Source organism: Dipodomys ordii, unplaced genomic scaffold, assembly GCF_000151885.1.
Source record: "Dipodomys ordii isolate 6190 unplaced genomic scaffold, Dord_2.0 Scaffold1, whole genome shotgun sequence".
Lineage (NCBI taxonomy): Eukaryota > Metazoa > Chordata > Mammalia > Rodentia > Heteromyidae > Dipodomys > Dipodomys ordii.
The window spans coordinates 14,578,130-14,593,303 of NW_012267217.1; positions in this window are offsets into that span (position 1 = coordinate 14,578,130).

Sequence of the window (15,174 nt, forward strand, 5' to 3'; positions counted from 1 at the left end):
AAAGCTTAACAGTGTTAAACCTTTCAACTTATTTTGGAATGCTGAGAGCAAACTAAACGATGCTTTGAGCTTTATATAATAATTCCAGCATGTGCCATTAAGAGCTGAAACTACTACAACACCTAAGTATTTGTCCCTTTACTCCCCAATAAAAGATTACTTCCTTCTGTTAGATAATTTCAACTTCCTGATATTAAATACATAATTTCTACTTCCTAGGAAGCAATTAGTCTATCACTGACCTGTGGTCAAGATTTCATATTTTGTTTTAAAAAAATAAGGCAATGTTGCTGAGCGACAGGGCTCACGTCAGTATTCCTAGCTATTCAGAAGCTCAGATCAGAGTATCTTGTTCAAAGCCATCCCAAACAGGAAAGTCTACCACTCTTATCTTCAATTAATCATCAAAAAGCTGGCATTGGAGCTGTGGCAAAAGTATAGAACACCAGACATGAACCAAAAAGCTAAGGACAAGGTCCAGGTCCTGGGACAATGTCCTGGCCTAGAGTTTAAGCCCCAGTACAAACATACACACACACACACACACACACACACACACACACGCAATGTTGTTATTGTTCTCTTCACCGTCCTCCATAATGCCATTCACTTACTACTTCTGCACACTAACGTAGATATTAATCATCAGTGCACCTCAATGTCATTGTCTATAATACAGAAATTGTTTGTCTTTTGAAGTTTGAGATAATACATGTTACTTAAACTGTCTTCTGCATTTAAGTATTGCTATTACTAATGTTATCATCTGTTCGCTACTTCTTTTGGTAGTGATAGTGATGGTGCTAAGAGCTTTTCACATGAGAACTACCGTTTAAACAAATTTTAAGTGTACCATCTATTGTTCTTATATATTTAAGTCTACAGTATATTAATATTGTATTTAAGTGTACACTAGATTGTACAATGCTTTGCAGCAAAAGTCTGGAGTTAATATCTTATAATGCGCATAGATTAGAAACTCCAGCTTCCTTTTACCTTTGTTTGCTTTCTTTAGCCCTTCTCTTCTGACCAGTCTGACCACTGTCTGACCAGTCTCTACTTCTCCAGAGGATACCATACTGAATATGTACAATTATCGACTAGAGCTCGAGAGAAAATCCCTTCCTAACATCCAATAAAATGCAAAGAAAAAAGAAATGAGAAAGAAACTACTTTTTAATAAACTTAGGCACACACTGGTACTTTGAAAGTAAGTAAAAATTCAAGCCAACATCCTCTCTCCAAGAAACAATCTGCAGAAGTGATTCCATGCTGGATCTAGGAAAAGACAAAAATCCATCCTTTACACAAGTTTAATCCAGCTAATAAACCAAAGTATGCACTCTCTAATCCAGAGGGAGAGTAGTAAGTCATTTCAATTTACAAAGTTAGCTTGAAGCTAAGAAAAAATAATAGCTTTTGGGGCAATAAAGTGAAATTTACTTATTAAAGAATATCTTTAATAAAATGTTTACAAGTTTTATAGTAAGGGGAGTAGGAAATATTCTAGGGAGGAATGTATTTTTATTTATATAAAGTCTATACATTTAATGGTATCAGACACACTACACGTGATAGTTTCACCAGAGACTCAATAGATTATTTTTTATGAAGACACATTTTGAGAACACCCTTCAATCTTTTAATAGCAGATGACACAATTGGCAGTAAAGTTGCTCCCAGAATATCATAAGGAACTGTTGACTTTATTTCCCTGTTAACATTACATAAGCTGGTGCACAGAACAGTAGTTTCAGACAAGATGCAGGCGCATTACTAAGAAGCCAAAAATGAAGTTGGTAGGCAGTAATAGCATGTGCAAGTATATGTTTTACAGCTTGAACCAAGCATACCAACAAAGCAATAATAATAAAATGTAACAAGCATTGTCACTGTTTCTAAATGGAAAGCACAGCATGTGCTGTGGAATAGAACCAAACAAACAAATTCTCTGAAATCATAAGGTTCACATTCCAAAACTAGACAGAATTTAAATACTCAACATACAAAGGGAAATAGGATGAAGAGAGTATATGCATTCCAATCACTAAGGCTGGTTAAAAGCTCACTAATTGGTACCAGCTCCAAGGGTGCCAGAGTGCTCATAGATGCACTGATAACCTGACATACTGATACTTCATTTGATGCAGGGAATTTCTCAGGAAAGTAAAAATGGCCTCTCAGGTGAGCACTCCCTCCCATGGTTGTGCTGTCCCACTGCCTGCTCCCCCATTGCCCCATTCACCTACACAAGGTATCTGCTGGTAAAGAAGAAGAGTTCACTATCTCCTCTTCCCTACTCATCCCAGGGCTGTAAAAGCAACACTCATCAGAAAAGGAAGGCAGCAGCTGCAGTAGCATAAAATAAAACCTAACCACTCAGAATTTTTGTCCGTTCTGCAAGGAATAGACCAGATCGTCAAAAAGGGAACAGAAACCTTTATTTAGACAAGAACCTATGCCAGCTGAACCTTACTCTGAAAAAAAAATCTCCATTGAGAATATATGTACCTACAAAAAAAGAAAATAGCTACAGCATTTCAATACTGCATACAATGGATAATAGCCATTTTCACCTTTATGTGATTCCTAATTCTAATATAGGCATTGTATAGTTCTGAGGACAGCACCAGGACATATATACAAAAAAACTACACAAATGGTCCTTGTTGTTATATATATATAATTCCTATTGTAGAAATGCTATCATTATTGCATTATGTTAAAAATAGACAAAATTGGACCTGTCATAAAAAAGATATTGTAGTGACTGGAGTCAGTGCTCATTTTCATTCATTCATTAGAAATTATAAGACTGAGAGCATTATTCCATGTGCCTGAATCCCCAAATGTATTACTGGTATTGTCCAACCATGAGTAAAAAGCATGCATGCGAAGCATACAAAACCCTATAAGCAAATACCCTCTATTATTGTAAATACCTAATTTTAGTTATAGAAATGGTACCATTATCCATGTACATTAAAAGCAGTAATATCCAAGACAATGAAGAAAAAGATATAATTCATTGTGAAGAGAGCTAAATCTATTTTCATTTATTTAGTCATTCACCTCAAATCATTCTGAAAGCCATAGATAAGACCACCAGTGCATGATGTGGTCCTAGAGAACACAACATTACAAGGCCAAAGCACTTTCTGCTTTAATGGAAATAACAGTGCTGAGAGATTCTGAGTATTTATACCAGCACCTGCTGCTCAAGGGGTTGAGAGCTCAAAAAGAGTAAGTAAAAGGCATGAAGGCAATAACTAGGCCAGGGGGAATGACTTTTAAAATACTTCCATATGAGAGTGATGGACAGGATGACTAAAGCCACTTGATTAAAGTGACTTTAATCAAGAAGCACTGGACACTTAAATAGACATGTTAAATTTGTAAGCCCCTTGTACAACCTTTTAAAGTTCAGACAATAAAAAAATTACTTTCCTCTCAAGGTCTAATAACTGAAAGACTTGTATTGAGGTTTTCCAGAGAATAAAATTGGCAGAAAAGTACTGACAAAAAGCAGCACTATTCACCCTAGACAAGGTATGGGACCAGTCTAGATGCCCCTCGATGGACAAATGGATCAAGAAAATGTGGTCTATATACACAATGGAATTTTACTCATCAATTAGAAAAAATGATAGTGTACCATTTGTAAAGAAATAGTATGTGGTATATATACACAAAGGAATTCTATGCCTCCATCAGAAAGAATGACATTGCCCCATTTGTTAGGAAATGGAGAGACTTGGAAAAAATTATATTAAGTGAAGTAAGCCAGGCCCAAAGAAACATTGGACCCATGGTTTCCCTTATTTGAAATAAGACAAGCAGAAAAGGTCAGATAAGATGATGTTAAGCAAAATGAACCCCAAGATAAGGATACAAGTGGTTTTTTCTTTCTTGCTATTGCTTCTAACGTATTTATGAGGTACCATGTGATTTTTTGTTGTTGTTGCTTTGTATGTCCCTCCCCACGGTATAGCCCCTATTTACACTGTATTTGCTGTTGGTATAATTTGGGGAGGGGAAGGGAAAACAATTGTTTAAACAGGGATACAGGCAGACCCATTGCAACAATGAGATGTACAAGATGTTATGTCCAAAAACAAACTTTACAATTTAGGCGGGGGGGGGGGGGAAGCGGGGAGCAGGGCAGAGATGGTAGGGGAAAACCAAAGGAGGAGTCAACAATGCTTGATAAGAAATATACTCATTGCCTTGCTCATGTAACTGTAACCCCTCTGAACAGTATTTTCACAATAAAATTTTTATTAAAAAATAATGTTAAGTGAAGTCTGGCCCAAGGAGACAAAGGACGCATATTTTCCCTTCCCTGTGGAAGATAGATTTAGCTTATAAATTTGTAAGTAACTATGTTGGTTGGTAAGCAAGTGTATACAAATGTATTATTTGAAATATGGCAGATTCAAAGTAGATATCAAGTAGTATAATTTCTTAGAAAGGCAACATCAAAATTCACAAACAACAACAAAAGAAAAACACACACACACACAAACCAACTCAGCAGGAAGCAGGTACTCAAATGGGGTGAGATGTAGGGAAGGGGTAGACACATGAAGAGAAGAGGGGGAGATTGCAGTCAACAATCCAAAATATATCCTACAAAATTAAGAAGAGAGAATGGAAAGGGTGTGTAGGGGAGGGATGGGTGTGAGTGTACAAAGGCGTGACATTGATAAAGATTTGCTGTATTCATAAACTTCTTTGTTAAATGACAAATACTTGAAGGCAATAAAAAGAACAAAAAAGAAAACAATACCCCCCCAGTCCATGTTTTTCTGCTCCAATGAACAAGTGGAAAAGATCCTAGGCAAAAAGAGTTAGCATCTATATAAACAAAAAGTAGGATGGAGAGAGTAACTTCCTCCAAGATCAGAGACAAAGTGTCAGCATGATAAATTAAAAAGTATTCAGAAATGAGACAAGGCTCAAATAAAAGTTTACTTCTTCCTCCCATTATTTGGAACCAAATTGTAATAAAATTGTAATCATGGTTAAATCCCACTGGTGTTTCTACGTAGAGGGAAAATTTGAAGTAGACAACCCTGAAGTCCTGGAGACTCAATGCGAAAAACCTTAACATATTTACATAGTAAAGAAGGGTATCCTGAAGTAAAACACTCTGGCAAGAAACATGTAGAAGGTATTTGGAAGATCAACATCACAGATACCACCCTAACCAGATATGGGAAAAAGAGCTTACCAGTCAATGGACCATACATGTGGAAGGAGAGGTAGGTTTGAGGACCACAAAAGAAAAGTTGTATTTAGAAATTGTTGGATAAGGATATCTGTAAGGCATCTAGAAAAAAGTATTCATCCAGAAAGCAAATTATTACTTTTTAAGTCTAGATTTGAGATGATAAGTTAGCACAATCAAGCTAAGAATGGATAAAGTATGAAAACAGAACTCAACTGGACATCAGTGTTTTCAGGGAAGGAGATAATCACATAACTTCATATCAATTTATGAGGTAGTGATAGAAAGAGGAGTATAGTTTTATAGAAGCCAAGGAAAAAATGTTTCAAATGGGAATTCCTACTACAGATGACTGCCAAGTGACCAAGCAAAATGAGAACTGAATATGTTCACCCTAAAGGTGAGAATTTCCAGCAGAGTTAGAAATCCTCAGTTCTTAGAAGTCAATATATTCCAGGCAATAATGGGTTAAGAAATCAACTGGAGCTGGAAAAATAAAGGCAAGTCCTTTTACCTGGTGATATGCAGAAGAATGGCATTTTTCTCAGATAACAATGTTAGAACTGAGGGATCAACTAGGTAAAAAAAAAAATTCTCTTCTAGACAGAGATCTTTGGACTTTTCTTTAAAGACATCAAAGCCCCTGTGGGTCTCTAGCATCTCTACATTTCCTGAAAGCATAAGCAAAGGCTGCCTTGTCCTTGACTTTTCATAAGAATGTTTGTATAGCAAAAACATCCTTAAGGATAGAAAGAACGTCTCTCTCCATAGCAAAGCCATTAACCACTAAGACATGCTTGGGTTTCCTGAGGTTAGGATTTTTGTCCTACAACACAGCACATTATATGTGCTTGATGGCTTATGGGGCACAGATATCTAGCACAAGAAAATGCTGGTACTCACAACCTAATCAGGAATTTTCATATCTTCTGCCATCACTCATGATACTGTAGCACAATAATGTAGCTTATAAAATAGGCAAACATCTCAGAATTTTAAACTCTTAAGTCTATCCACTATTGTCCAGGACCTGCTCAGAATTTAGACTTTTCCCACACTAATGCCACCCACAAAGCCAGAGTAAATTGTTACTTTAGAGAAAAAGGGCTTACTGTTTTTGGTAGAATTCTTTCAAATATACACCATCAATTCCAAGTAGGCTATAGACCAGCAACATAAATTAGAAAAATATGACTGCATCTCACATACCCCTGAGAAGCTCATGGGGTAATATTTCTTAGATTTGCATTTGAGCACATTGCTTAGAGTGCATATTTTCTGGTTATGTTCACTCTGCATACATATACACAGTGAGAATGACAGGGCTGTCATTTTTATGCCAGGTTATGCATATGATACAGAAATATGATTTGGGTAAAATTTCACAGAGTGAATAATTTCCAAATGATAGAGACTGTTTGTAATTATTATAATATTTAAAAATGTCTAATTAAGAGATATATTCTTTTTCAAAAAATGAAAATGAACTACTTTTGAGAGATGCAGTAATATTAAGTATATCTTTAATGAACTACTGACTGGCTTATTAAAGATAGCTGTACTGAAGTTATTTATGCTAACTGGGAGACTCATTGGTTCAAATTGATATGTCATGGTGATAAGCACTTCCTTAAATATCCAACAAATAAATGCAGTTGAAAACAAAATAAATAGTAAACATAGATGAGATGTAGGTATTTAATACAACAGAACATAATAATCAAAAGAAACTACAATTATAAAGAGCAGCAAAGGCATTAATAGAAAATACTAATAAGAAAGATGAGATATTTGTATTTCATGTTTACCTTGGTCATCATTATGCAGATAGTTTTCTCTATCAGATAGGGCTTGTGTCAAGCTTGACAAAGAGGGATGAGTAATCAGTTACATACTTCACATTAAGAGTAGGGAGAAACATTTTAAATATATGAAGCTCCAGAAAACCCAGACATAATCATTGCCAAATGTATTAAGTCTTGAATTATAAGTAAAATTTCAGAAATGGTGTTTATTAAAAGTAATGAGAACATTTCTCTGGTGGGAAGTCACAGTTAAAAAACAGACACACTGAGGAAACACATGGTTTTCAATTTTATTCTTGCAGATGCTTTCGGGGGACATATCTGTTCAATGTCACAATTTTGTTCAATCTGAGTAGATCATATGAATGCTGAAAACACCAAGATTCTGCTTCACTCCCTTGTGCCCAAATGAGGATCAACTACCTAGCATATATTTGGCAGGAAGTTAAAATCTTTACCTCATTGGACTGAAGAGAAAAGCAGTTACCAATTCCTGCTTTAGCAACTGTTGTCTATAGAATTAGAGTAGACCTATAAAACATGGTAAGATTGTTGTCTAAGTATCTAACTATTCCCATCTGTTTCTACCTATCTTCCCCAACAATGTCACCATTTTTTCAAAGGGGAGCATCTCTACTGGCAATAGCAAAGCTCAATAATCAGGAAGCTGTTGTACTTTAAATTACCTGCAGAAAGAAAGGTCTGTTGACAGAACTTTCTGAGCTGTGTAGGCAATAGCTGAAGGGGTGTGGAAGGTGCATATGTCTAGGAAAGAGCAGGCAAACAAATCTTTTCATAAATATGGAGAAAAATTTATAGGAAAGTAGTAAATACATATGATGAATCATTTTATGATTTTAAGCCTGGAGACGAAGCTTTGATGAGTTATTTTGCTTCATGTCATCATCACACTCTTTACCAAACACACATTTTTCCCATTTTTAAGCCTTCAGAAAATAACTCCTAATTACTCCATTATGATATTTCACAGTTGACAAAATGAAAAATTTGAATGTCAAATTCTAAATTCATTCCTGAGTATTTCAAATGTGTTCTTACTTTCCTGACCTCTGGAAAGCAGAAGAAAAAAATAATCCACTCAATATTACCCTTAAAACTACTTTTATGATTAGTTGTCGATATGCTATCTACAATACAGACAGTATGGGATAACGGAAAGACAACTGAATTTAAAGGTAAAAATATGTTAAATGTATGTCGTAAATTTAACAGAAAACCTTGGAAGTCATAGTCTAATTGAACTACTGTTTTCTCAACTGTCATTTGGGGCTACTAAAATATCTATTCATTACTACAAAAAGATGTGATTTCAAATAAGGTAGTAGAAATGAGAAATCTTCTAAAGGCCTCCAATACTTTCCTTCTAGAAACTACAGCAATACTCCAACCAAATATGGATTTCTCAATTTATATGATTGCATTAAAATTTTCTTTGATGCATTTTAAAAATTATATCTAAAAATGTAATATAAAATATTAACTCAATGAAAAGGCCATAATGAGGCTTAATGAAGGTATGTAAAGCAGTTATCCCAATATTGATCATGCAATAGGTGGTCAATATTCAGAAAACATTGATAATAATAGCAATAGAAGTAGTCATATCATTACTACTCAAACATGCTGTATTTTATTTACAGCAGAAAAGCTTTGGCACAAAAGATGTATTTGAGCACTTTGTCTTCCAGATGCCATTAGGTGTTTGATAACTTACCTAAAACTCACCACAACATAGATATTAGTTTTAATATTTCCTTGGTTAAGAAATGAAAACTTGGACAGGTCTGGATAAAGACTCACAGTGAAAACTGTTATATTCAAGTCCAAAATTGTTCATTTGCTTTTATAATCTATTGCCTCCCACTTCAAAGTTAATCTTCAAAAAGCCTGGCTAGTGTTAAATAAATACATTTATCTGAAAGTAGTCCCTTTTTTTCAAACTTTTTAAACCATTTATATACACTTTAAAATTTTAACTATCAATTTAGATACTCAAATCTTACTGAAGAATGTGAGAAAATGTGGCTTTTGTATGTTACATAAACCTTTAATATTTTAATTTCTTTAATAAATAGAAAGAATTGTGATAATGTATGCAATTAAAATTCTTTTGTTAAATATTTCCCTTACTATACTAAATTGCTTTCAATGTGGAAAACTACATTTTTCTTGTACATTTTGGAATATATGAACCCTATCTGTATTTTGCCAAATTTCCTTCTTAATATTGTCCTATTAATTATATTCCAAAAATACTTCTCCCTCTAAATAGCTCACAATTATAGGAATTAAATAGAGGAAATTACCCTTGGAGTGTAAAGCCTTGTGATACTTCTGCTCTTTTAAATTTGTAAATATTCAGATTGAGATGTATATTCACAGCTTTGAAGATTCTGTCAGAACTACTTTCAGCAAAGTTATTAGACTTGACCTCAATAACTCTAGTTCCAGTATTATGGGGTTTTTTTTGAGAGCTGAACTTTATCTATCTTATTAGGATAACATATTTGCAACTAATGTAGTGGTATTTATGATTCTCTTGTCCATATTCTGATAAGGCCTTCATGGCCACAGCTTGTTTTCAACCTTCTTAATTAATCAATCCATTTTTATATTAGTATTGTGTATTTGAATCTGAAAGTTTTAATGCATGTTTTGGCTGGGCATTTACCATTAGGATGTCTACATAAAACATCTACACTTAAATATTCAAAAGCAGTCTTACTAAAAAGTAGAAATGTAAGATATATTTATAGAAAAATACCTCAGGAAAGTCAATTCAAAGCAATTATTTTGAGATACAACAATAACAAAAACCCTAAATAAGGCCCATAAGAAAACTAGTAAGGCAGAAACAAATAATTTACTATTTCCAACCTGGCCTATTTTTATTTTAATTGACTTCTGTAAAACAAGGTCTTTTTTTTCAGGTGGGGGTGGTGTTGGGGATTGAGTTCAGGGTTTCACACTTGCTAGGCAGGTGCTATACTGCCTGAGTCATATATACAGCCCTTCTGATATTTTTGAAATAGGATCTTGCTTTTAGCCTAGGCCAACCTGGATAATGATAATGATCCTCCTATTTAGACTTTTGGCCATACCTATGTACCAGGCACACGCTACCATATCTACTATTGGTTGAGATAAGATCACAGATACTTTCTGCCCAGGCTGGCCTAGAATCATGCTCCCCCAAATCTCTACATCCTGAGTAGCTAGAATTCCATGTGTGAACCACTAGCTCACAAGAAATTGTATTAAATAGTTACTCTTACATTGAACTCAAAGCCAATCTAGATTTCCTAATCAGCCATTTCATCAGTATCTACTATTTCTTTCCAGTTGGCTTGGTTTGAATTCATTTTCCATTATACATTCCTATGGCCTTAGGAAGTTATCATTCCCTCTTCTTTCTCTGTCTTTCTCTCTGTCTTTCTGTCTCTGTCTCTGTCTCTTTCTCTGTGTCTCTGTCTCTGTCTCTCTCTCTGTCTCCTTCACTCTCTCTATCTCCCTTCCCCTCTCATTCTTACTTCTGGTCACACACCTTCAAAGCACACACAAAGTTGAAAATAAGAAAAGGACTGTGAATCTTCATAAACAAACAGTTATTTTCATCCATGTAGGCACATAGTTCTCTCCTGGGACATGAAAGAGGGATGTAAAAGAATGTTTATGAAAAAAATAATGAAGTCAGTCAGGACTCTCCAGATTATCACAGGAGAAGATCATATGCCTGTAAGGAATTTTCCTTTTAAATCAAATTTATGTGAAAGTCTTTCATGACCTTTGCTATACTGGTTTGCATAACAACTATTTACCTACTTGTCTTAAGCCCACAATTATGTAGATACCTAATCAAGGTAAACAAGAGTTCAGAAGGTAAAAGTTGCTGGATTTCCAGAAAGCAATTTCCCTTGATTTCAAGACATGAATCAAATGGGAACTAAAATCAAAGTAGAGAGAATCCACACAAGAAGAATTGTCCAAAGTCCCTTGTCGGACTTGATCCCAAGACTGAGAACAAAGAAGATTCAAACAGTAGAAGTAGGCACATTTTCCTCAGGCACTGCGCCCTGGGTAAGGAGTCTTTTAAAACATGTATGGGCTCTCTGAGAAGGTGAGCATCTGTTATAGATATTGGCAGAGCTCAGGCATTTTGTTGACTATAAACCTTTAAATGTCAAGGATGCTATGTCTGTTTCATTGTCATAAGCAGCTCAAATGTCACCTGCTCTGTGAAGGCTACTCTGACAAGTTACCATATCAGAATTAATTTCTTACCTTCTAGTTTTCCAGTGGTGTTTTAGTTATACCAATAGAATGGCCACTACTTCTTCATTTTATAACTAACTATTTAGCTTATTTTTTGACTCCTTCCATAGAATATCTTGAAAGCTGAGGCCCTATTTCTTCCATATTTGCACTATTGAAACTTGCAAGATTAGAATTAGTCAATGCTTATTACATTGTTTTAAGTTTCTCAGCATATATGCAAGTATAAAAAGTTCTAATTATATTAGAAGAGAAATGATTAAATACATTAAAGTAAATTGACTAATTTGAATATATGACATTGTGATGCTGGGTTTTAAAGGATTAAGATACCAAGAAATAAGCTATAAATCATAAGCATAGATGGCGCTCAGTGGAGGACAGTAATGACAGGCCTTGTGTGCTGTTGTTGAAAGTTCACCACTGTATCACGGGAAGGAAGCCAATATGGGAAAAATAAAATTGAGATTCATCCACTTAGCAGCGATCATTTAACCTGCAAGAATAGAGTTATACCAAATGAAAAATAATGAGTTGAATGCTGAAGATGAAAGTTTAACGATTTCCTGTATTTATAAATTGAGAAAGAAAATTTCCAGTACATAAGGCAAAGGGGGAACCTAAGAAATGGGGAAAGAATAGAATACTGTTCAATTATGGAAACTTAGAGAAAAGTTAAGAGAAATGTTAAGGTTAAAAGTAGCACTATGTACACAAGTGGATATGGAACTCTGATATTGACAGGGAACAAAGTGAATCTGAAACACTGAATTGAAGAGATAAACAGAAGTGGAAAATGTCAGCTCACAAGAAGGCTACTGAGCCACGGCAAGAAAAAAATTATCATGACAATAGATGTGAGGGGCTAGGAAGGTGGCTCAGTGGTAGTGCTTGTTTTGCATGCATGAGGCCTGCATTCGATTCCTCAGCACCATATAAGCAGAAAAAGCTGTAACTGGTGCTGTGGCTCAAGTGGTAGAGCACTAGCCTTGAGCTGAAAAGCTGTGGGATAGTGCCCAGGCCCAGAGTTCAGGGCCCAGGACCAAGAGAAAATAGATGTGAGCATATCTTAGCTATGGTAAACAATGCTGCAATAAACATAGTTGTGCTGGTAGTTTTAGTATGGCCTTGTTTGTGATCCTTTGGGTAAATGCACAAGAGTGGGATTGCTGGGTCATAGGGGAGCTCTCTGTGGTGTCTTCTGAGGAACCTCTATACTGCTTTCCAAGTGGTTGAACAAGTTTTCACTCCCACCAACAATACAGTAGGGTTCCCTTTTGGCCAAATCCCCTCCAGCATGTCATTATTAGAGTTCTTGATTATAGCCATTCTGACTGGGGTGAGGTGAAATCTCAATGTTGTTTTGACTTGCATTTCTTTTGTCCATTGTATGGCTAGGGGAAGATCTCCCAATCTGTGGTCTTTCTATTGATCTTGTTAGCTATGTCCTTGATGCCCCTCAGTAGATGAATGGATCAATAAAATATGATACACACACACACACACACACACAATGGAATTCTATACCTCCATCAGAAAGAATGACACCACCCTATTTGTTAAGAAATGGGAAGACTTGGAAAAAATTATATTAAGTAAGCCAGGCCCAAAGAAACATATGTACCCTAGAAAAGTAAGGTACCCTTATTTTCAATAACTAGTATGTGTCTAGGACAATCAGAAAAGTTCAAAAGCTAGGTACATATGACTATATAAGATGATGCTAAGCAAAATGAACTGCAAGATAGGGATACAAGAGGTTTTATCTTTCTTGATACTGTTTTCAATGTACTTATAATGTACTGTGTGATTTGTTTTATTTCCTTTGTATGTTATTCTCCCATGGTATAACCCCTGTTTTCATTATATTTGATTCCGGTACCCTGCATCTGGTATATACATTTTTCTAATTTGGGAAAGGGAAGGGAAATAACAAAATGCTGAAATAAGGATACAGGTTGACCCATTGTAACAATGAGATGTCCAAGACACTATGTTGAAAACAAACTTTACAATTTTGTGGGGGAGGGAAGAGTTGGGGAGGTGTGGAAAGAAAGGGTCGTAGGGGAAAAACAAAGGAAGAGGTAACAATGCTGGGTAGGAAATGTACTCATTACCTTACTCATGTAACTGTAACCCCTCTGTACAGTATCTTTACAATAAAAAAATATATAACAAAAAAAGAAAACAGATGTGAGCAATTTAAAGAAAACACTGCTTAAACTTGATACCATTCTAAGGAATAACTTTTTAAAAACTTTTATTTGAATCATTAAGAGAAAACCCAGTGTCAGTTAAAGAGGAAGATGTAGGTAGAACTAGTTGAAGGCTGTTAGCAATTGTGGACACATGAAGTCAGCACAGTAGAAAGGGTTACAGAGACCATTACACAGGATGGCCTGGGAGGGGAGGGCAGGCTGAGTTGAATAAGAAGAAAAGAAAAATGGATGGTGACAGCAGCAGAGTGTTCGAGTTGTTCACATCAGATATCTGTTGAGTGTCCTGATTTTTTAAATTCTTCCTCTGTATCCAAAGATTATGTTATATGGCTTTCTGGTCTCTCTCACTAAAGTAATAAAATATGTTTAACCCATACTTACTTGATTTTCTCCCATATAATTTCATGTTGCCAAGTGAAATATTGGTAAGAATAATGGCTATTAGGCTTGAGAATCACTTGAGCAGTTAGGCTGACTCTCTTGTCCTGTCATCTACATGAGAAGATCAAGTATTAGCAAGATCTCTAATGCTTGAAAGACATTAAGAAGCAGAGTACAATCAATCTACTTGTTCTCAAACAGACCTATCCAAGAGTAACAAAGTCATGAAGCTAAACTCAGCTAAACTTTAGGCAACTGAAGGTTGTACTAGCTAATTAAATGCCTAAAATTCCATGCCACTAAAATATCATTGTTATTTTTCAAGCAGATTATAGCAATAGCACACTGATTCAGAAAATGATAATCAACATTTATTGAGCAAAAAATGTGTTAGGAACTATGTCAGGAACTACTCAAATGAATAAGCTCATTTTAGCTTTATCTATACTATGAAATAAATATTGTATTGTGGCCATTTAAATATGGCAAACTAGTCAGCCACCAGTACCTAGAATCCTAGCTACTCAGAATGTTGAGATCTGAGTATCAAGGTGGAAGCTGATCCAAATAAAAGTCTGTCATACACTTATCTCCAATTAGCTAGCAAAATTTTGGGATGGGGACTACATAGGAGGCTAGCTACATTGGCTACATTCGCTACATAGGAAGTTAAAATCTAAGGATCCTGGTTCAAAACCAGCTTGGGCAGACAAAACAGAGACTTATATGATTGGGGATTTAGCTCAGTGGAAGAGTGCTTGCCTTGTGACTGCAAGGCCCTAAGTTTGCTCTTCAGCTCTGGGGGAAAAAAGCTATAAAAAAGACCAAAAAATTTCTTGGCTGGAGGCAAGGCTCAAATGATAGAGCACCAGGTATGAGTGAAAATTCCAAACAAGAGTGAATGCCCTAAATTCAATATCTGGTACCAGAACTAAAAAGAGATAAACTAAATTCAAAGTACACCCTATCAAGTCGAGAAAACAATATGCAAATTCAGACACTAACTCTTACTAAGCAATGATTTTTTTTAATTTTTATTTTTTCATTGTGAAAATACTATACAGAGGGGTTACAATTACATGGGAAAGATAATGAGTACATTTCTTATCAAGCATTGTAGCCTCCTCCTTTGTTTCCCCTTCGGACAAGGGTCTCATATCTAAAATATACTTGAAACTCAAAATATTAAATCCCCCAACAACAAATCCTCAAAGAAATAACTGCCCAATAAATAAGTGGGCGAAAG